Source organism: Lathamus discolor, chromosome 3 (assembly GCF_037157495.1).
Source record: "Lathamus discolor isolate bLatDis1 chromosome 3, bLatDis1.hap1, whole genome shotgun sequence".
NCBI classification, from domain to species: Eukaryota; Metazoa; Chordata; class Aves; order Psittaciformes; family Psittacidae; genus Lathamus; species Lathamus discolor.
In genome coordinates, this window is record NC_088886.1 from 96,310,955 (window position 1) to 96,334,801 (window position 23,847).

The 23,847-nt window shown below is 37.1% G+C and overlaps 1 long non-coding RNA gene across 2 annotated transcripts in view; it reads left to right on the forward strand.

Annotated features, from left to right (window-relative positions):
• The window catches only part of LOC136011136 (uncharacterized), a 356,477-nt gene that overhangs the window by 278,640 nt on the left and 53,990 nt on the right, over positions 1-23,847 (forward strand). Inside the window, exon 3 of one of the 2 annotated variants that reach the window (XR_010611225.1) lies at positions 2,781-2,858. The exons of the other annotated variant lie outside the window; for it this stretch is intronic. This is a non-coding gene — a long non-coding RNA (uncharacterized LOC136011136). Of the gene's footprint in view, positions 1-2,780; positions 2,859-23,847 lie in introns of those variants that run through there. 2 annotated transcript variants of the gene reach the window in all.

Here is a 23,847-nt window from a genome sequence, read left to right on the forward strand (position 1 = left end):
AGACAACTTTAAATATTGACAAAATCACAGAATCACAGAATCACAGAGTCACAGAATCCCAAGGGTTGGAAGGGACCTAAGAAGATCATCTAGTCCAACCCCCCTGCAAGAGCAGGGTAACCTACAGTACATCACACAGGAACTTGTCCAGGCGGGCCTTGAATATCTCCAGTGTAGGAGACTCCACAACCCCCCTGGGCAACCTGTTCCAGTGCTCTGTCACTCTTACAGTAAAGAAGTTCTTCCTGATGTTAACGTGGAACTTCCTATGCTCTAGTTTACACCCATTGCCCCTTGTCCTATCACTGGATATCACTGAAAAAAGCCTAGCTCCATCATCCTGACACCTACCCTTTACATATTTGTAAACATTGATGAGGTCACCCCTCAGTCTCCTCTTCTCCAAGCTAAAGAGACCCAGCTCCAATAATGATTTCTATCCTCTGGGGAAAAACAAGAAATGAACTCATGATGGGTTGCCAAAGTCTGGGTGGGAATGGAGAGGAGTGCAGAACACAAAGCAGTTGGAGGGAGGTGGGGGATAGGGAGATGCATGATTCATTACAACTACTGAGATCTCAGTGAACTCAGCCTTCACATACATCCCATGTGTGTAGATCTTAAAGCTCTGCCATGTTAGGCATAGTTGAAAGTAGTTAGTAGATGTGTACCAAAAACAGAATTAATTTTTTTGATAGAACAAATTGCTAATGCCTTTCTCAATCAGTTCTGAATTTGTTGTGCAGTGTATTGGTGTTAACAACGTTTTGAAGAGAGAAAATACTGATCATGACCCCATAAGGTTTCCACACTAGTTCTTGCAAAATTAAGAATGTTATCCCCAGTAGAAAAGCTTTTCTAAATAAGAATGAAACAAAAATAATGATATCAGAAAAGCAAGTATCCTACTTTTAGCTAGACTGTTTTGCAGTATGTGTGTAAAAGTAAATTTTTTCTATCTCTTAGAATTAAAATGGCATAATTCACAGTATCTAGAGGCTTTATTTGTTCCCAGAGCATGCTCTCAAAATCTGAAAATTTTTAATCTGTTATATAGGTAAACCCTAGATTTTTACTTTCTTTTTGTTTTTAATACTTTTTTACATCTCTCTCCAAATTTTTCTTCTTTAAAATGAAGTCTGGATCCACCTGTGTGCTCCCAAGGTGTTAAACCATTTTATTTATTTACTTTTAGGTACTACTAAATTCAGCAAGTAATTGAGTTTCCTGGCTAGAAATGTGCATTACAAATTAGTAAATGAACACAAATGCATTCACTGTAGGATAATGTTTCTTGTTACATTAAATTGTGTACCTCTCCAGTTGCAGAGATTCATGATAGTTGCATTTCTTACACTTTATTCCTTGATTTTGTTATTAGCACTTTTTATGGTTCTTAATGTTTAAGGTATTGGTTCCCTGTTATCTGAGCTTCTTGGTAAACAATGAAGGAAATTTTGAATCAAGTTCATTTTCAAAAACATAATGATGTAAGCATTGAACTGACTACTACTTCTGTTTTAAAACAGTACTTGACCACAAAACAAATTAATCCCACTGAGCATGTAAGCATACACTGTGATTTACACTTCTCAAGCAGAAAGTACTTATCCAGACTGAAAGTCACGAGTACTTCACCCATTTAGGCTCCTACAGGAAAACTTCAAACTTTCAGCATGCACCAAACTTTAATGAAGTTTTATGAAATTATTAATGAAATCACAATGACAGAAATAATAACGACCTGACTGTATAATACAATGTTTCAAATTAATTTAGTATAGATTTTGTCTTTTCCCATATACTTCTTTAACTTGCTTCTGAGTGCCATGTTTTATCTTTTCCTTTATCATTTACCTAGACAGATATTTCATGTAAGCAGTAAATTTGTAACCTATTTTACTATATTTCTAATATATATTGAAAATATAATGAATCAGATCCTCTTTGAGTTGCCTGCTATCCAGTGAACCAATAAGGTGTTACAGCTTTAAAGTAGATATGAATGCGTAGTCCATTCAATATGAATCATCTGCATTTTAAAGGAAACTTGTAACATTTTAAAGCAGCCCACTTATGTCGAGGTATAAAATTACCCTTTTCTACATACCTCCTTGACCTCAGCATACCATGTGATTTCATTTTCTCTTACATAATTCTCCACGAACTTACACAAGATGTTGTAGTTTTTAAATTTTCATGCCCCCTTTCCCTTTTGTATGCTGAAGTGGGAGTGAGAGGGAAGGTATGTGGGTGGTAATATTAACCAGGGTGGTCAGTAATTGTATTTATTAGGGGTGGTCAGAGTTTCACACACTGAAACCATCAATATATGACACACTGTCAAAGAGCCATGATAAGTTTGATGAGTGTTTTTGTAGGTTTTTTGTAGTAATTACTGAAGGTTTGCAAAGCTGTACTAAATGCATGTAAATAAGTTAATTCATTGTATGGAAAGGTTTTGTTTGGTTCCTTAATGGATGAAACTGCCATCAGAAAATCTATTCCAATAGCATAGGTTTAAATTGCATCAAACTGCTGTAATATTATAAGGCAGTTTCAGCAGAAAAATCAGGCTTCTATTCTGTGTCATTCTTTTATATTTAGTATTCCAAAAGTTTTCTCATAACTCAGATTTGAACTTTCCCTTTTCGCTGATCTGATGCTTCCCACTACGTCCTTCTTCCTCTTTTAGCTCTTGACTGTTTCTTCTCTGCCCCTACTTTTTCCTGCTGGTCTTTGTGTGTTAATTTTTCTCTCATTTTCTTCTCTTATTCTAGCCCATGGCCTTTTTCACCCTCTAACAACCAGCATGGAACCCAGGCAGCTGGTCACACGGAGGGAAAGGAACCACAAGCTGCATGTTGTGGTAGCCCACAGACCACTGCCAATCAGTCAGCATTGCCTGCCCCCACCTTCCCCAGGCTGATTCATTCAGTCTAAACTACTAACTCACAGTGCAACTAGCCGTTATTGACCGGCTGCAAGCCAGGAGTTACAACTGTTTAAGACTTCCTGTTTCATGACAGTGTTTTCAGGAACTTTAGATGCTCTGCTAGCAAGAAATGTTTGCAGAAGATGCATTTTCAGTTCAGAAGACTTTCATGTGCTTCATAAGATATTGTCTACAACCCATATGAAGTCTTTGAAAATTGTATTTGCATCACAAGAAATCTGTATCTGAGTTATAATCTTAACACAGATCTCCTGGGCTTCTGTTTCTGTGCTTCCTTCTCCTGCCATCCTAACAAAAGGATTTTCTGATGATATTTTAGTAATTCACACATTGGTCACTTCAAGAAATGTAAGAGTTAAGAAAAAAACAACCGTTTGCAGAATTAAGATCTTTTTTAACCCCTAGAATACTTTTCACAGATTCTTAACTCTAAACATAAGAGAACAATTTCTTTTGTTCCACAGAAGGAAGCAAGATAAATTTCTAAGAAATGTTAGCCATGTTCTTGACTAATTTCTAACATTTCCTTCATCCTTTTCTTTTTAATGAGCTGACTGTAGCATGTTGCATATATTTGCAGACTATGCTCTATTTGTCAAATACTTCATTATCAAATGGTTATCTTTAAGTAAAAAGCAATGCATCTCTTGTTGTTCCAGAAGAAATAAACGTCAAAATATTTTAGCACTATTAGAATAAAAGAATGGTCTGAACATGTTTTTAAATGCAGATAAATTTTGACCGCGTGCAGTGAATACTAAGGCCTGCATAAGACATTTCCTGCATAGCACTTAGCTTTGAATAAATATAACAACTGTTCTGATAGAAGTGGCTAAAGGGCTGAACCACCACTGCAAGTCACATCACAATGATCTATATGCAGATCAGAATACTAAACGGTTGCATCTGGCTTTAGATCCCAGCCATGCATAGCTAGTGGAGTTTGTTTTTTTGTTTGCTTTTTTTTTTTCCTCCACTGTGTTTCAAACACCAGAGGTAAATATCCAGAATCTGCTTTTCAGAGGCTGACATTAACATAATATGTTTCTATCTTTGTGTTAACCTGTTCTATACCCAGGCTATAAATATTGAGAGATTTGACATTTAGCCATGAGTCCATTTGGGTTTCCTTACTGAAGTCGATGTTTCAGATGTTTTTATAGGGAACACCTGTCCCCCTATTTGGATAGTCTCTGCAACAATAAAGTTGAAAACAGATTTAAAAGCAATATATCATTATCCTGACATTTCGTATCTACTTCAGCAGTGCACAGAACTGCTGCAACATTACCTGTAGTGTACCTCTGCAGTACTCACCCACTGGCTGAGAGATAAGAGAAAATTTGCTGCATTGTGGTTAGAAAACCCATAATTGTTAGTTACTTCATCCTGGATTATTTCACTACAGACGGTTACAGATGTTAAGTACAACCACTGTGGCTGGCTTATTTCATAGGGAAGTATAAAAGAGCAAACGGGGGTTGGGAGGGTGAGAAAAGAGGTGGCTCTATTTCTAAGAGAAGTTACTGTAGAAAAACAGCCTCACTCCCTCAAGGGTCCATACTAGGATTAGTACTATTCAGTAACTTCATCAATGATATAAGCAGTGTCATCAAGGGCATGTGGTTATATGACAAGGGGTAATGGCTTTAAGTTGAAAGAGGATATAGATTAGATATAGGGAAGAAGTTCTATATTGTGGGTGGTGAGGCACTGAGACAGATTCCCCAGATAAGTTGTGGATGCTCCATCCCTGGAAGTGTTCAAAAACCAGGTTGAATGGGGCTTTGAGCAACCTGATCTAGTTGAAGATGCTCATTGTAAGGGGGTTGAAACAGATGAGATTTAAAGGTCCCTTCCAACCCAAACTGTTATATGAAGTAGTCACATTCCTAGAATAATATAAACCTTGGGTAGACTCATTTCTAGGCAGTGAGTTGGTAAGATTCAGAATGATACATACCCATCTCCATATTTCTGATGTTACATTTCTATTACTGAAACATGTCAATGTTAGAGGTTTTCTGAGGGGAAAATCGTAAGCACAGCCAGTCATTTAATTTCTTGAGTAACGCCAGATGAATGTGGTCTAACATGGAGTCAGTAGGTATCCCCAGACATAACGTGAGAACTGCCATATTATCATATTACCATTATCATCTGTGATTCTGTGATTCTATGATCATAGCGTACACCGCCTCTAAGCACACTGTAGTAACAGTATTAGCCTACTGCTACTGACTGGGGGTCATTATTTGGATTTTTTAATAGCAGAATCAATTTAACTGGTGCAGGAACCAGTGGAATCAGACACTGAGATAAGCAAGCAGCCGTCTAAGAACATGGTGAGCTCTTTGGAGCAAGGACTATGTTATTGTTACTGGATTTACTTCCTGGTGAGACTGAATCTTGATCCAAAACTGCTGCCCTGAGAGTTTTCTCTGTGTCGGGAAGTGGCACCACAGAAACATGCTGGTTTGGAATTTAATAGCTGTGCTCAAGATTTAAGTTTGAAGCTGTGTGTTGAGCCTTTTTGATTTTAAGGATGTGAGCTGCCAGTATCAGTCAGCACTGCCTGGAACCACTGTACCAAAAAATGGGCCAGGCCCCTTATGTTTGCACAAGTAGGAAGTGGAAAATGTTTGAATTCTCCAATGGGGAAACATTGTGTTGGAAAATTTCTCATTTTATTGTTATCTACTTTAAGGGTCCTTAACACAATATAAAAGATGCTAGGAGCAAGAATTATTTCTGTGACATTTTTAACTGGATTTTACTGAGGCTATTATTTGAAGAGAACATATATGGATCTGAGTTTGGATTTTAAATTCACATTTCCCTTAAATCAAAGTCTGATATCTTGATTAAGGCCTGTCACTCTTGAAAAGTTAGAACTTGGTTTGGGCTCAAAAGCCATTTCCGATATTTACAAATACAAAGGTGGTAATAACTTGATAGAGTCGGAAATAGTCTTATTAAGCACTGCCTTGTCCTAGCCGACCACACTCCAGTTGATCTAATGTTAGGCCAGCTGTTAATAATTTTACAAACAGAGCGTGAAATAGCAGCTTGATACCTGACTAAAAGGGAGCTACAACATTGCGCAAGAACATTTAAATGTACCAACCTTAGTGAGCAGATATTAATGCTATTTCAAGGAGTGTCAGTGAAGAGTCTTTGATATTGTGATTGGGATACTTGCTATTACATCCATAGTGACAGCTCCAATTGACAGGATTAAAAAGGCAAAATTAAAAAAGGAATTATTTCATGCCCTCAAGTGCAGATAAGAACAGTTACATCTCTGCTACGTGTCTTGCCTTGACAGCGGATTTTTTTCTCATGGCTTTTCATACCCTGCACAATTCTTAAATTCTCTGTGTCATTTCACTTAGTCTCCTCTCTTATATTCTCTCCTTTCCTGCCATGTCTTTTTATTCTCCTTACCCTCCCCTCCAAAACCTCAATTCTTTCTAAATGTTTCTGGGTTTTTTGTCACTTTTATGTATTTTACAGTCTAGAATGATTTTTTTATCCTTTTTTTTTTCTGCAGTGGCTTTTCTAATTCTTGCTTCGTATTTTAGGGTGTTTGCCTATGAGACTATAGTGAGAGATGGTGACAAAAATCCTATTCCTACCCCTGTACCGCCCCCCTCCCACCCCCCCCAAAAAAAAAGCAACAATGTTTATTCCTTCCTATGTATAATTTTTGAGGTGGTACGTGTTGTAGCTAACCTGGATGCTTTTTAGCATCTTAATATGAGATTTTTTTTTAATGAGATTAAAATATGAGATTAAGAATAAGAAATGCCTATTTACAGGAAATAAAAATACCTAGAAGACAATGTTATACAACATTCATCAGTCTAAGATCTTGAGCTACTGTGTAAATGACACTTTCATTTCTACCATTTAACAAATATGTAAAATAAGATGCAGTAAGGTTAAGTTTTCCAGAGATGCTCAGCAGACTAATGGTATAGTCCAGAGCTTTTGAATCCAAATGTCCTAAGAAAGTGTGCTAGCAATCCCTCCCATGCACAGAGAAATTACTTTGGTAAGTGAAAACAGGATTTATAAGGGTGATAGTTGCAACTAGACCACATTTTTTCAGTGAAGGTTGTTTAAACTTTACAGAGACATCTTGATTTTGGGTCCCTAAAAAGAAGAACAAAGTAATGTCAGCCAAAAAACAAAAAAAATTCATGCAGTCAGGATGCATATTGATGGGAATTAACTGGGGCAGGCTGAGGTATTGAGGTGAGGCTTTGGAAATCCCAAACAGAATACCCTGTGACTGAGAGGGTATGTATTTTTATTTGTTCCACGTAAGCAGCAGATCAAGTTGTTAGTTAAGATTCATACCAGACCAAGGACTCAGACAGTGGGTTTGGTATGGGGTGTACTGCTTCAGCTCCTGGCCTTGTCTGCCACTCAATTAAAGACTTCTGTGGTGCTTCTTTGGCAAGTCAAAAACTCCAGCAGAAGACATTAGGGCATGTTGAAATTTGTGATCTTGGATTGGATTCAGCTACTAGTAGGTATCAAAGTACCAAAAAGGTAATTTTTGAGCTGATGATTGCAAAACTTGTGATTGGAGATTTGATTAAAAGCCTTAAGAGACTGAAATTCTTCTTACAAAAGAAATTATTTCTCTTCCGGTGCCTTTCAATCATAGCTGCAATCACCAGCTATGATTCTTTAGAAGGAAATGTTAGGGAGTGTATCTGTATGAATATTTTTTGTGAGGGATCTGAACCTCTGTAGCTAACTGCCTCGTTCATACCACGTAGCTTGAATTGTCAGTCTCTGGTCATGTTTCAGTCTGTTACAGCTTTGGAAAATGACTGAGGGATGCTTCCTAGGTGATGGACCTTACAGGTAGCTGGCTGTTTGACTTATTTCCTGTGGGCTGATTATTTTAATGGTGCTTTTGTTAGATTCAATTTCATTGCAGTTTAAATTTTCTGGGCTGCTTAGTGAACTTCTGAAGAGACATATTTATTATTTTATATCTAAATAGACTGTATAGTCCTTATTATTTATTTTTGTAATGAAATATGTAAATATGCATAATTTTTAAATTTCTGTACTGTCACAGTGTAAAAATTATGAGAAACTTGAAAATCAGTGCATGACTTCATAGCCTGTAATATATAATTGCCTTTGCAGCTCAGTGTTTGGCTGAATTTTTGTAAACCTTGCAGATTGGCACTGTCTCAGGCAGTGACATTAATGATTTTTTTTTTTATATGAAACAAAACTTTACCAGTGTTTTATGTCATTAAATAAGCAGAACGGTGCACATTTTAAAATACTAATATCTTCTACATTTTTAGTATACAAGCATCAGGTTAAAATGGTTCACACGACAAAATTAGGGAATAAAAATATGGTTTTGAAGTATAAAGTAATTTGTAGGATATTCCCCAACCAGTGAAAATCTGGTGTAGTAAGAAGCATTAATTTTCTTCTCGGTATTTTTTGCTTGGGAATTCTTTCAGACCACATTGCAAAACAAAGATGAGTTCTGCCTAATACATAGAAAGAATAGCAGTTTTTTTTAACCTGTGTACAGTGACATTAAACTTTCCTCTGATTGCTTGCCATTGCTATTGGGAGTTTGACCAACAGCTGAGGTCCCATAACATCCTAATTCTGTATTCACGAATAAAGCAAAAGATAAACTATGTAAAAGGAGAGCAGGCTTTGCATTTTGTGACCTAAGTGAGATACAAGACTAGGCACAAAATTATTATATCTTGTCTTAACAGAATATAGAATGTCCTGTTTAAAGTTTGGCCCATTTTCTAATCAAATATGAGTTTATATGTTAAATAATAATTTGCTGAAGACAAAATTATGGTCAGGAAAATGTGACTTAAGATAAAATTTTGATTCTAAACAGTTGTGAAAATTTCTGGACTTTAAAATACTTGAAAGCACAGTTAAATATCTTAAAATTAATCAAATAAGCATTTCAACTAATACTGACTTTTTTTTTCTTTTTCCCCCAGTGTGGTGCATTGTGTCAAAAAAAGACAGGATTGTAAGATAGGATTTTGGTTTTGATGGAACTGAAATTTCTGCGTAAGTGTATTAAGCGTATTTTATAAATGCTCTTTCATGGTACATATAATAAAAATAAATTAGCTTTAAAACAGTTCATGAAGCAGGAAATCTTAGGTAATAGATTTTAAGTATCACCAAAGAGTTCATCTGTTTGCTCATGGTCATAAAAAAGGGTTACAGAACTCTTTATGCTAAGAGCATCAGCTTTCACTCTCAGCTCTTGTTCTGGTGTTTAAATCAGCAATGTAAAGGCTAAGAGTTATAAAACAACAGGAAAACATGTACTCAAAAGACCTCTATGTTAAAAATCCCCAGAAATTGTAACGTAACTTAGCTCTAGTATTTTGTTCTATGATCACAGGTTGCTGCAACCATATCATGCCCTGGTGAATTCAGGAAGGCTACCTGTGTGTGAGAAAGTCTGCCTGCACTGAGCTGTGCAGAGCAGCTGTTTGGAACTGGTGGGATGTCTTTTCAGCATCTCCTTGTCTGTGTACGTGCAATCCCATGTAGAATCCCTGCACCTCCTTGTAGCCTTTGGAGGGGCACCAGCATGGCACTGGGAGAGATCCAGCTGCTCTTTGCCATCCAGTTGCTGTCTCCTACTCAAATAAATTTGTGTTAGTGTGAAGGAGCTTGTGCTGTTTCAGCTCTTCTGCAACTGCAGAGCGATTTCCAGTCCTCAGGGCCTTAGTTGCAGCACTCCACAACAGTTCAGATTTAGCAGGAAATATGAAAGAGTAGAGCTATCCCCAGGACCCCTGGTGAACTGAACTGTATGCATACCTATTGACTGAATGAAATTAGCTGGATGACAGTAGAAAAGATGGGTTTCAAAGAGCTTGAGCTAGCAATGTGAACTATAAGGAAACATGGTAATTTATTTACAGTAGGTTTACTATGATATATTGGTCTCCACTAGGTTTCAACTTCTGTTGAAATGTTTCTAAATACAGTTTGAATAGACTTTTTTCTTAATCCTATTTTATGTTATGAAATTATTTTCTTTTATAATTTCTGGTTTGGGTTGGGGTGGGTTTTGCAGGGATGTTTTACATACCGTATTCTTTCTGTTATTCTCACTTTGGAAAACATTTACACATCACAGACTTGCTCATTTGCAAGCATTAGCTTTGCTGCATGTCTGTGTTTTACTTTATGCATTATTAAAGATTTCAGTTCAAGAGCCTATGTAATTGGCTTATTTATGCCAAATCTTCTCTGATTTCTTTAGTTTTATTCATACACCTTACTTGTTCCAAAGAACACTTATTCTCTTCTATGTAAATATTCTCCATTTAGGAAGTAAAAGTATACCACTTCTGGGTATAGCAATGTATTTATTGAGTCTAAGGGAATTTGGCTCATTCATTAATATGTAAGTAAGATTTTATTCCCCCTTTCTTTCCTTGTGGCATTCAGCTTTACATGCATGGCTGGAATTCTGGTAATACATTAGGAATGATGGACCAGATAAGCCTGTCACCTATTAGTGTATGCATATGAGCAGGATTGTGTCTTGTATTAGATGGAAGCACTAATAACAAGTTTGGCATGAAAAAATAGTCAGAATGCCGGAGCAAAAGCCATTATTGATAATAACGTTTGTATAAGAGTTATCAACTGCACTGACAGAATGGGAAGAGTGATTGACATTGTCACCTGGGTTTGTGCAAAGCATTTGGCACTGTCCCATGTGACATCCAAATCTCAAATGGAGAGGGATGTATTTGATAGATGAACCACTTAATGGATAAGGAATTAGTTGAATGGCTGCATTCAAAGAGTTATGGTGAAACGCCTGATGTTCAAGTGGTGTTCCTCAGGGATTGGCATTGTTTAATATCTTTGTTGGCAACTTGGACAGTAGGATTGAGTGCACCCTCAGCAAGTTTGCCAACAACAGCAAGATGTGTGGTGCGGTTGACAAACCAGAGGGAAAGGATGCCATCCAGAGGGACCTTGACAGGCTTGTTCAGCCTGGAGAAGACAGCTCTGGGGAGACCTTAGAGCAGCCTTCCAGTGCTTAAAGGGCACCTACAGGGAAGCTGAGGAGAGACTTTTTACAAGGGAAAGTAAGGATAGGACTATGGGGAATGGCTTTAAACTAGAAGAGGTTAGGTTTACATTACATTACATATTAGTGGAATGTGTCCCTTCCCCTGGCAGGGGAATTGGAGCTAGATGATATTTAAGGTCCCTTCCAACCCAAACCATGTTGTGTTTCTATTATAATGACATTCAGATGACAAAATGATGGTCAAATAAGAACCTTCAAATAGGCCTGCCTATGCCTTTTCCTTGTATGGGCATTCTAGGTAGATCAACAGGTTTTTAAATTCAAAAAGCCAAATTTTATTGTACTTTAAGAGAGGATACTGAGCACTAGAAAAACCTTGAAATGGATGCATGAGACAGAATACAGGGTTTATAAACCAATCTCATCCTTCCTACTTTGTCTTTATGTGTATTGTTACTTCTAAGTTTGGTTTCAATCACTGCAAGCTACATTCATGTTAACAGGTACTGTAGGGCAATAGGAAGGGGGTTTTCTAGAGTAAAATGCTTGATGCTGAGGCAGTGATGTTCAACCGTACACATTTCAGAAGGTAATTTTGGTCTGGCTTTGTCTAGTCTAGTCTTAACAGATTGAATGCCCATTAGCTACCAGTGCACATTATGGGTGCTCCTGGAAAACATTTTCCAGTTCAATTTCATCAAAAAAGAATACAACTTGGTTGTTCTAAACCAGCATCATGATGCAAATAAATACATGGTAAGTGTGGAAACTCAGGAAATTTGCTTAAAAAAATGCGTTTTCAAGCTGCAGAAATGCTTCTATAGATACACTGTGGTGACTTTGAGTTGCAAAAAATCGTCCAGTTGCCCCTGAAAATTGCTGTCTTCTAATGCATTATTGTCTGCTCCCTAGGACTCCCAGTAAACTCTCCACTTTTGCATATGAGCATCAGGACCCGTGTTCCTTGTAATGACCCTCCTGTTCTCTTCCCTGCCACTTCCCTTGGGCTGTTTTAGCTTTCTGCACTTGAGCAAACTCTGTTCTTTTCCAGGAAGACAGCAGTTTCCCTCTCCAGTGTTTCACCTGACCCCATTACTCTTTAAAACAACATATACACTTTGAGAATAAACAAATTAAACAAGTAGTATCTGTGATAATCTTGCAAAGTTTAATCTGAAGATAGAAACTGCTGAGCTGTATGGGAATACTTTGGCTAGCACTGTTGTAAATAGCAGTAGAATTAATGTAAGCGCAGCAGAGACAGGAAGGCCAGCGGTAACTCTGAACTTCAAGTTTGTGGTGTTGGACCACAAAGCTTAATGAAAGAACTATAAAGACTTCTCTTATATGTTTATCTATTTTTATTTCCTGTTGATAAATTGTCTGTCAACTGAATGTTATGTTTCAACAAATTTCTTGATTGCAATTACTCAGCAAATGTTTGTTGTGAATATATTTCAGCAGTGGATTGCTGACAAACTGTTTTCTATCAGCAGTCCTTTGAGTATTTGTTATTCATTGCTTATATTTGCAATTTGAATTGTTTTGACTGCATATACAATCCCCTGATTAAATATAGTTATTCACAGGGCCAGGTTTCCACATTGTCTCATTCCAGTTTTGTTTTCTGTGAAAATGTTATAAACTTTATTCATGATTGTCATTCTCTTCAAACTGAAGAAACTTGGCTGAAGTTCACACAAAAGTGAATTTAAAAGCAAATGTATTTAAATATAGCTTAGTCCTTATAGGTAAGGTTTTTTGTTTGCTTAGCTCTTTTCAGTTACCTGAACAAGCAATACCTATTAAGTTTGTGGTGTGTCTTTCCTTTAAAAGGTTGGTATGTCGTATCACATTTTTCTTAACCAGAGGGAGTTTACACTACTTTTGATGAATTGTAGAGGTTAACAGCTGGCTGTTCCGATTTGGGATCTCTACCTTTGACCAGAATAAGACTTTTCATCTGTCTAAAATAGGAATGTGGAAATCAGGTACTGAACACTGAAGTCAGAATGGGTCAAATTCACACTTTAAATGGCTATTTAAATATTTACTGTGTGAATGTACATATTTGATATTAAATATTTCTTTTTTTTTTTTTTATTTTTTTACAAATCCTTGAGTTTCAAGGACTTGTGGGTAATGAATTCACAAATAGTTTATGAACTTAGCTGCTTTTTTGGAAAATAATAATTATATTTAAAAACAAGAAAACAGGCCTTCTGATTACTGATTAGCAAATTATTCTTCTACAGGTCACTTAAAACAGTTCTGTTTTGGCAAAAACAGGCTTTCAAAAATTATGCATCCTGTGTACCAAAATTTGTGCATGTTTTTTAGAATATCATCATAAGATTGTTAACATAATTCTTTTTAATTTTATTTTACTATTTTGAGCTCTCAAGTTTCAATAGTTAATCCACATTCTTTATGTCTTTCCTTGCAAAGAGAGGTAGAAGTGTGCTCATATTTCAGTGGAAAATGAGGTTCCCATGTAAATGTTTAGTAGCAGATGTTGGGAATTGCTGGGGCTGAAAGCTCTGTGTACCAGTTGTGAAGTCCACTTCAAACACATCTCAAAGAGAGTAGGCTCGAAACTTTGTACAGAAAACTTTTCACAGTAACCACTTTTCAGGCTTTTATCAGGGTTTCAACTGGTAAATATCTGAAAACATTCTGTGTTCTCTCTAGTTTGTTCCTCCCTCACTGGATAAACTCACAGTTCTTTCTGTTGCATAACTAATAATCTAATTGAACTGCAATATTTCCCATTTCCTCAGTTTCCCAGATTTGTTTCTGTTTGCAAGTCATCAAAAACCAATATTCTTCACCTAAAAAACCTAACCCTAGAAAGCTCCTGGTCTGAATAGAAAATTAGAGGAACTCGGACAGAAAGCTGAGTAAAGAAAAAATATTTTAGTAGGGTTTTTCCTGTTTTCATTTAACCAAAGTTATTTTTCTTAGTACTTTATGTTCAGAGATTTTTATTTCAGAGATTTCTTGAAAAACACCGTGTGTATTCTTATGTATCAGGTCAGTAAAGAGCCATATGAACTCAGTTATGAAAAGGCTGTAATCCTAAATGTACAAACATATGACTATAATTTTCCAGCTTTTTAGCTAGCAGATAAATGTATTATGTAAAAAAATGCTTTGTTGAGTGATGTCCTATAACTGGCTAGAATATTCGAAGTCAATAGCAATATAGGCTAAAAATTAGGTAATGTGGTTAAACACCTCAGAATGATGCCATTTTAAAAAGTTGATTAGAAATAAATATGCCAATTTTTATGGAGCCTGTGTTAAAATAGAAAGATGATTATTCAGTTTATGTCTGTGAGAATAAGACTGTCTTCAGAGCCATAGAGTATGTTGTGCATGGCTTGTCAAGAGAAGCAAAAGAGTGGGCCATTATTGATAAAAAAGATGCAATGAATGCGAACACTAAGAGAAATAAGTTTAAATGAAGTTAAGAGGCTCCAGATCCCCACTATTCAGATCTGCCAGGCTAAAGATGATTAAGGTAACACTACTGAGATGTAAGGTGGATGACCAGATAGGATTATTTGATTCTGCTGAGCGTAAGCTGCTTTACGTACTAACCCAAGGTGGTCAGCCAACAGAAAAATGAGGTGACTGTTGTAGATAGTCCAACCCAGTTGGTTTTGTTTTGATTCAGTAATTATCAAAAAACTTACAGTAACATTTGCAATATTGAATCAGCAGCAAATTCTTTGTGACACAGAGAACAATTCCTAACTAGCAAGGATTTGACATGAAACTAACAGATGAGTGGTGGTTTTGGTTTTCTGTTTTGTTTTCAAGGCTGTATTTGCGAAAATTTACACCTGTGACAATCTTTCTTATGCCAGGAATCCTTCTGAAGTCAGTAGAATTATTTATGATTTTTAAAATTTATTCAGAGTAGGAAGAAGAATTAATCGGAACCATCAGGTATTGCAAACAGCTAAAATAAACTCTTTCCCTGACAGCGGTTTTGGATAACCAGATGTTTATTATTATTAGGATCACCATTTTACTTAGAGAACCGAACTGCTTTTCCTTTGGTTCCACTGCCAGAGGTTTACTTTCAGGGAGCTCATGCCCTCCCTCATTCTTTTCTGCTGGAAGAATGCGGATGTCAGATTAAGCCCTACTGTGATTTACAAATATTAAATAGGCAAGAGAAGAAATTCTTGCCCTTTTGCAGCTCCTGTTTACATCTATGCCAATGAACAAGAGAGATAAAATGTCAATATGCCCTTAAGGAAATTTGTCCTGAATTCTATTGTATAATGATTAATTTAATTCTCTGCATGAGTCTAAATACAGTGGAGTTAAATGAAATGACAAATTCTGGAAATCTGCTGAGACACCAATATTATCACAGTAACAGTAATTTCCCCCTCTTCTTTTTCTAATAGTATTTAAAACTTTTGTAGGACTTTGAGACACAGAAAATTCTCAATTCTATTTACCTTTTAAGAAAAGCATCCTCCATTGAACTTCATATTTTTTATAAGGCTCTGAAGTGAGCAAGCTTTTACTTGTGCTTTACTTACCCAGATCAAGGTCCTGATGCAAATCAGTACTATAGATGTGGAAGGTTTGTCTTGCACTCTCAGAGTCCAGGGCTGATCCAATATTAATATAAATATCTTTATCTCTGTCCGAATTTCGGTTAGTCATGCATTCATTTCTGTAGCTATTTTCTGTTTATGTCATAACACAAGCATGATAAAATACCCATTTTGAGTCAATCATTTCAACTGAAATAAAGTGAGGTACTCCACTGAAATAAGACCATTCCACACTGACATTTTGACTGCTTATTTCTCCAGAGTAAAATCAAAAAGTAAAAGGAATGAATGTTAATTCTGCTTTATAAAGTATCTTGAATTTTCAAATTTTTATTTAGTTCTACTACTTCATTGTTTTTCCTGTGCTTAAACCCCTGAACACTTACAATCTATGTGTGGCAATAAAACCTTTGAGAAGCGTTTCTAATAAAAGAACAGTAGCCTGTGAAATGTGCTGCTTTGGTGTGCAGTAAGTATAGTGGTTCACCTTGAACAGTTCTTTTATTGAATACTTTGGGGCAAGGATGTCTGATTGTGTGTAAAAGCTTCTCATGTATGGTATGGAGACCTTGTGTGCTCCTTCCTTCCTGCCCTTTTCCTCCTCCTCTTTTATTCAAGGATGCAGCTGCCAGACACAGAGCTGTGCTCCTGTACAGTCTTCCCAGGAGGCCTTGTGAAATCAAGTTGCTCGCTGTGTGCCAGCATGGCTTTTGTTCCTTCGAAGACAGAGCTACGAGCCTGCTTCCATGCCAAGAATGCAGGCAGACTGTGCTGGGAGAAAAAAAAAAAAAAAAAAAGAAAGAAAAAAAGGAGAGAAAATCCCTCTATTTTATTCACTGCACTCTTTAATCTTTTTAAGTAGCTGGCATCTACAGCAGGTTGTGGCAGGGAAAACCTACAAACATCACGCTTGATGTTAATAAATGTGTTTGCCATTAAGTGGCTGTTGTAATGCTTTGCTTGTTTGCCTTTCTGTGTGCACTTTCATCCTTCACTGTAACACTACTGCTGCCTTGTAATTTGTCTCAGACATTTACATTGCTGGTTGCAGGTATACAAACCTCTTAGATCAAGTAACTGCTCAGACACTTGATAAAAGGATCTGTTTAGGGTCTTTCCTATTCTGTCTGCCAAATCCAAGCACAGCCTTCATGCATGGAATACAAACTGCCTTATAGTCATAGACCACATTTCAGTTCTCCTTGACTCCTGACTGAATGGTACAAACCATTAAGGAGTTTCTGTGAGATCTTTAGTGCAGCTGCTGATTTTAGCAGAGCCTAACAATGTCTCCTGTGACAGCTTTCTATCTCTCTAGAACAGCTGGAGCAGTTATTCCTAGAATCCTCTGAGAGAAGTCCATATTTCAAATAACTGAAAGAGGATCATATAACAGCAGTTTCGGTGGGATGGCAGCCATTATCTCCTCTGGAGTATGCTTGCTGTAGAGAGAGAAGGCATCTCAAAACAACACATCTGCAGTTCTGTCAGCTGTTGGGGAGATGTTTTCATATGTACAGAAGGGACAGCTCCCTTTCCTCTTCAAAACTACCCTCTTTCCTTTCTGCTCTGTTCAAAATGTGACAATTTGTGTCAGGCTTGTCTCAGAGACTGACAGATGCTTGCAACAATTTGGACCCAATCTCTACAAGGAAGAGGATGAAGGCTGCTCTATGGCGCTCTGCTTTAGCAGCTTGTCTCTTTTCAGCAAAGCACACAAAGGTATGCTTAAGTCTTGGGGACTTTGCCAGGACTTAAGCATATATTTGATAAGATTAAGTGCTGTAGTGAACTGAGACGACATGTGTGTGCAGGAGCTTGAATGCAGTGATATGTATGAGATGAGAAGTGGGGGATGAGAGGGAAATCCTGCTCGCCTTCTCTCCATTACATCTGGATAAATGTACAATACTAATTAACAAAAGGAGAGATGGGAAGATGTTGGTCCTTTAAAGATAATCTTTCATACTTGCTCACAAATTTGGCACTGAATGTAGTGGAAGGTATTCTAGCAGGCAAGTGTAGATGGAAGTTCATATCTTTTCTCATAAAAGTTTCCTGCTTTTATTTAACAAAATACAAGAAAATAAGTTACGGCAGTTCCTTCAGTTGCCATCAGAAGCGGTAAGCTTAGTGTTTTGTGACTGTACTTCAGTTTACAGCAGCATAGTTAAGGAAATAAGACCAGTTGGATGATTAATTTTAAAGCAACATAACCAAAATAACTGAAATTAAATTCTCTGCCTTGGAAACTGAACACTTTCTGGCATTCCGGCCTGTGAACTGTCCAACTTCTGGTGGTACAGTAGCATCACTGATGTATGCTATTCTGGGCTGAAAGATGTGCTGTTTGCAAAGGAATAAGCATGTTGGACTGCCCCCATGTGCATTCTGCTCTAGCAGTCTTTCTTCATCTGAAGCCACTTCCTTTTTTGTCAAGCTGGCCTCCAAGGGGTTGGAGGGGAGAGCGAGGCTTTCTGTGCCTTTCAATAGAGCAGCAGCAAGCTAGCTTTTCCTAGTGAAGTACATGTAAGTTATATGCTAAGGAGTGAATTAGTAGCTAAAATACCTCCCCAAGTATGAATTAAATTAACTTAATAAACTATAGATTAATAGTTTAGCAGTGTAAAACTATAGCAAGCAGGAGTATGGGAAAAGAGTAGTACTAGGAGAAGGCAGAGACTACATTGTATTGTAAAGATCTGGGGGCAGATGTACAGCCCAATGGGAAATCAGGAAACAAGTTAAGTAGGGAAGGAAATCTACAGCAAAATGACATGCTGTGGATCTCGGCTTGCCTTATATCCAGTTTCCCAGAAAACACCCAAAGACTACGACTGATTCCTCAAAACAGTTTGTCTCCCTTTCACCAGAGAAGAAACCTACAGCAAGAGACTTCTTTGCCACCAGCTTTGACAGTTGTAAAGGGCCAAGGGGGGCTGGCAATTAGGGATGCATCAAGGCTGAAGCAGTACCAGAAGAAGGACATCACTACTTGCTTTTTCTTTGGGGTTTCTTTCTTTTTGTCTTCTTTTTTTTTTTTTTTTTTTTTGATTGGCTGGTTTTGGGTTGTTTTTTCTTAATTTCACCAAGGCAAACCTGAATTGAGCTCTCTGTTGCTATTATTTTCATTTCAACTCATATGTTCTTCCAGATGTTATAGGCAGTTCAGCTTTACTGTCACCTATCCTGTCTTGACGGTATGGCATGAAGATTTACTTGTTCTCTGGACTTATCCAGATATCTGTAAATTGCAACTAGTAGCTAGAGCTATTCTTGCGTATTCTGGCAGAAGGGAAAGAAAATTTATCTTGAGAGAATCAGCTTTTCTCTGCACTTGAACCAGGCCTTGCTATCCGAAATTTTCTGACTGAGAATTTTCACTGTTCCAAGTCAGTGTTTCAAGACATGCGAGTGGTAAGAAGGATATGTTTTGTAAGGTGTAATTATCTCTTTTTAGCAGTGAGCTCCTCAGTGCTGCTTTGATTGTGATACCTCCACATCGCCTGATTAAATCAAAGCCAGGTTAGAGCATTAGGATTAAGGACGTAAATTAATTGTAATTACATCAGAGCCAGCCAAATTAGCGAGTCATCAGTAATATAAGCAATGCTAAATGGCATCTAATTCTGTATAATAATTAATTAGGTTCTTCCACTAAATAAGACCCGACACATTGGTCCTTTATCAATCCACTAAAGGCTGATTAGCCTTGGGTGCTTCTGACATGAAACAATTACAAAGATTCTGAAAAAAACATGTTTTTCCCCATTTTCATTTTAAGCCTCGACACCCTGCATTTACATGCTTTCTGTAGTTTTCTATTAATTAGGTCCTTATACTCTTGGATTTCTCTAATGTGCCTGTTGTCCTGGACAGCTGATTGCTAAAATTATGCTGCCTGTAGAGCTTGCAGAGGAAGAGTCTAACAAGATGGGAAGGGCAACCAGAAAATAACCAGTGCTAGCTATTTGATTAGAATGACAGTTCAAGAGAGGGCTGATTTCTGAGGGAATATCAAAGCTGAGTAAATAAAGGGAAAAAGGAAACCTTTCTCTAGGAGTTGGTAAGCTTCAAGAAAGCAAGAAATTATTTAAAGGGACATCTAGATAAAGATTAAGGAACTCAAAATTTGAGCTGTATATCAAGCAATCCCACTGTCCCCCCCTCCTCTTGACAGGGAGATAAGTGAAAATTGGAGTAAAACCTCAAGGGAAGTAGTAGTATCATCAATATGTAGTCTTTTGAAACCAGTCTAGAAAAAAATCCAATAGCAGTCATTCTGTAGAGTACAGTCTTAAATTTGCAGGTGCCTGGGCTAGCAGATCAATAGGTCTTTATCATTTCTAACAGCAGCAGTTCTGTCCCATATCTATTCTAGAGATGCTGCTGTTGGCTTCTTACCACTGGAAGTGATTTGTTTCTTGTTTCTGTGACAGATGAAATTCACTAGCTAGTGTCTCAGAACTGCATGGTTGCTCTCCTGCTGATCCAAAAGCTTTCCAATTACAGATCCTTCACAAAGAAAAACATATTAGCTGTTCTGAGGCTTTGAATGTAGTCTGGCTAACCTTTGTTGAGGGCAGGACCTCAAGGGAAGCAGAGCAAACCCAAAACCACCTTTGTATTCAGGTGTATTGAGCTGCCAGGAAGTAGCATGGCATTGCTCTTAAGGGTCACAGAATACTTGAACAGTGTTTACCGTCATTCTGGGTGCTGGTGTACTGTAAATATTACATACCATAGATCTTTCTAAATAATTTTCAAGTTATAGATAAGTTGAATTCATGGGCTACATTTTGAGTTGCAACATTCAATATTGGTGTCACATTTAGTACCAGTGCTCTAGAAAACTGGTTTTGGATATTAAACTCGGAATCCCATTCTTCCTGGGTGGTGTTGCTCAGAAGAGGGCTGCTAGAGCACTCAAACCTGAGGCACAGAATTGCTATTTGTTCAGTATTTCACTGTATTCATTGTTAGCCCATAGGGCTATGTGGTCTGAAGACAACTTTTATAGCATGTGTTAGCCCTTCTGAGAAGTAGACTGAGCAGATTTGTGACAAGTGCTATGGAGTGTAGCATGTCCTTCACCAGCTCTGCAAAGGCACAGGCTTTAGACAGATAGTCATTTTACAAACACTTGGAATGGTAAAGTCATTGCCTCCAACCTACAGCCTGCTTTTGTCTATCAGTCATTTACCGGTTGTGTCTGGCTGCACTGAAGCTGATTAGGGGGTGCTCACGCATTCTTTTCTTCCAGCTAAGCAGTAAGAGAAACTAAAAAAAAAATAGAAATAATAAACTGAGAAGTAATCAGGACAGCAAATTCAGCTCCCCAGAATGACACTTGAATATGCCCTGATGTGCATTTTTGAATGAGGTGCTATGTCAGCAGGCTTAACACAGTGTGCAAAGTTAACTGTTCGTATGATATTATGGGTCAGGGACTTCTTGTTTTGAACATATAAAACAAAAGGAAACATGCTTCTGCATGGCTCTTTATTGCCATATGTGTGTGTGAGTGCCATTTCTAAAGATAAAATTGGTGCTTCTGTCTTTTAGTGCGAGTTATACAGCTGACTGTTGGTATATTTTGTTTTGATTTTCCACAAGAATTTTTCCTTACCTTTCAAAACTGTTAACTAGTATTAGTTGGGAAAAGTAAATAGTACTAAAAAATACTTCCTATATTAATATATCTCTCATCCTGCATCCAACATTTTCTATTCAATGTCTATATTCAAAGCAAACATTCAACTATTTTTATTTTAAAATATTTTGCATATGGTTTATCTTTTTTGTCTTCTTTTCTATTATTATTATTTAACTTAATGTCATTGTGCTTTTCCTGCAATATTCTCTATGGAGAAGCCCTCTTCATATTCACTTATGCTATAGTAAGATGGGGTATCTCTGTAATACATATGCTTAACTGTCAGATATCATGAATTCAGCAAAAACGGTAGCTGGGGTGAGACCTGTTCCTATTTGTTCTACACTATTTGCTGCAAAGATTGCTTGCTCCTGAATTCACCTAAGAGCATCCTACTTTTAAAACCTGCCAGAGCAAGTTCTGTATGAAGTAGAGCCAGTGTCATAGTATTTTTATAAATGAAATCCAGTGACATTCAAAGCCCTGTAATCAATTACTTGGCCACTTGGCCGAAGATCTGTTGTACTGTAAATGTTTATACACTCAGAGTGCCTCAAGGCCTGCATAATCATTTGACATACACCATTTGGTCCAAAAGCGTAGCGTGGCCTTGCTTACAAAACATGTTCATGATGACATGTAGTTGCAGCATACTACTGCAAGGTTCACAGGGCAATAGAAACATTAAATTTAGTCCTGGCTTTGATGGAATAGGTGAAGAATCTGAGCATCTTTTAACCAAAATGTGTTCTACTGAAATATGTGTTCCTATGGAAACATATGTGGATGGATAGATATGGAAATATGCGCAGACACAGGCATTATACTAGAAAGTGTATTTTTATGCATTTTATAAAAATAAATATAAAAAGGTTGATTATTGACACTCGTACTAGTTGAAACACTGAATGCCCTGTGTTAAAGTATGAGAGAAATTATAGCATAGATGTTCAGGAAACACAGTTTGGAAGTGATAAAAAGGTTTACTTGTGCAACAAAGCACAAGAGTGAGAGGAAAGTAAAGAAAGAAATCATCAGTAAAAATTTATCTCTAAGTCAGAAGTTTTAGTGCTCTTTTTCCTTGCTATCTTCATTCCCTGCCTCCTTCATTTCCAGTGTTGTGCTGCAACAAGACCTGTCTTACAACTACTTGCAAAATGAAGAAAAGGTTTGTTATGTTCACATTCTCTCCATGTGACAAGCCCTTGAAATTTTATGCTGCACATTATAAAGCTCCAAAATCAAAAGCAAAAATCTCTTGCTTTTAGAAAAGATCCCTTGATTTTTTGGCACATAACTAACATTTATTGACATGTAGGGTTACCAATATTGCTCTCATCAGTCACAAAAGAAGCAGAGCAAACAAATTTAAGATAGAAAATTAAAAGAAGTGCATAAGATGTATGTGGGTTTTTTGCTTAATATGGATTTTTTTTGCCTAATATAGGTCACTTCTCTGGGGATGAATTACTAAGGGAGTCATAGATAATTTGATCAGAAAGGCTTAAAAGCATTCTCGCACCTAGGAACCGTTCTTGTTGCAACAAATTGCAAAAATTTTATTAGGGTTTCTGACTCTTATTTGATAAAGCAGACAAGAACTGGATCCCTCTGTTCCAGATGTTCACTGAGTGGCAGTAAAGCTGTGTCTGTAGTGTGTTATTCCTTGTGACTGGTACAGTGTACAGTGAAAGGTGGTGGTGCTTAATAAGGTTTTGTTTGTGTAGGATGTTTGTACCAGGCATGATCCTCTATGTCTGGGAAACTTTTATGCTTTTTAGGTAAACTGTTAAACTTTTCATTAACTGATTGAGGAGAGCAGGTCAATAACTTATTGTCATGGAACCAAAAGAAAGCAAAGGTCTCTTAAAAAAGCTGTTTTATTTTATTCAGATCAGAATCAGAAATCTGAACTTATTATTTAATTGAGTCATCTTGGGAATGCTTTACCCTAAAGTGCATCCTGATAGTTTAAATAAGGTAGAAAATATTTTTTTTTAAAATACATTAAAATTAAAATATGTTCAGATATTTTGAAATTCGTGTGACCTCAGCTGAATTTATATAGGATATTAGGTAATTTATCTGACAGGCCTTTGACACCATTGTCAAAAAAACAAGTGTTTTTTGACTTTTTCCTATCTGTCCAGAAAGGAACCAAAGGAAATTTTGGTGGGTTTGAAATGTACTTATCACTAGGGTTAGATTGGGATTTAGGTTTTTTAAATTTTGTTTTTTTACATATGCATCCAACAGAAGCAATTGACTACCTCCCCTTAAGTGAGGGCTTTATGCATTTCAGCTATTGATATTTGTAAGAAGTAGGCAGGTATGCACTTACACCCTTTGAAAACCACACCTAAAGCCTCTAAAACCCTTTCCTTCCAAGTGCCAAAATCATCTTGGCAGAGAGGATTCTAGTTTCTGGTCAAATAAGTAAATGTAATTCCTGGGATTTACAGTACATAAACGCCTTCTGTTTTACCTTTGTGAAACACTTTATTCCTCTATTGCCACCTTCTTTTTGTACCATGCAAAGCACTAGGTGTTCATTGTGAATACT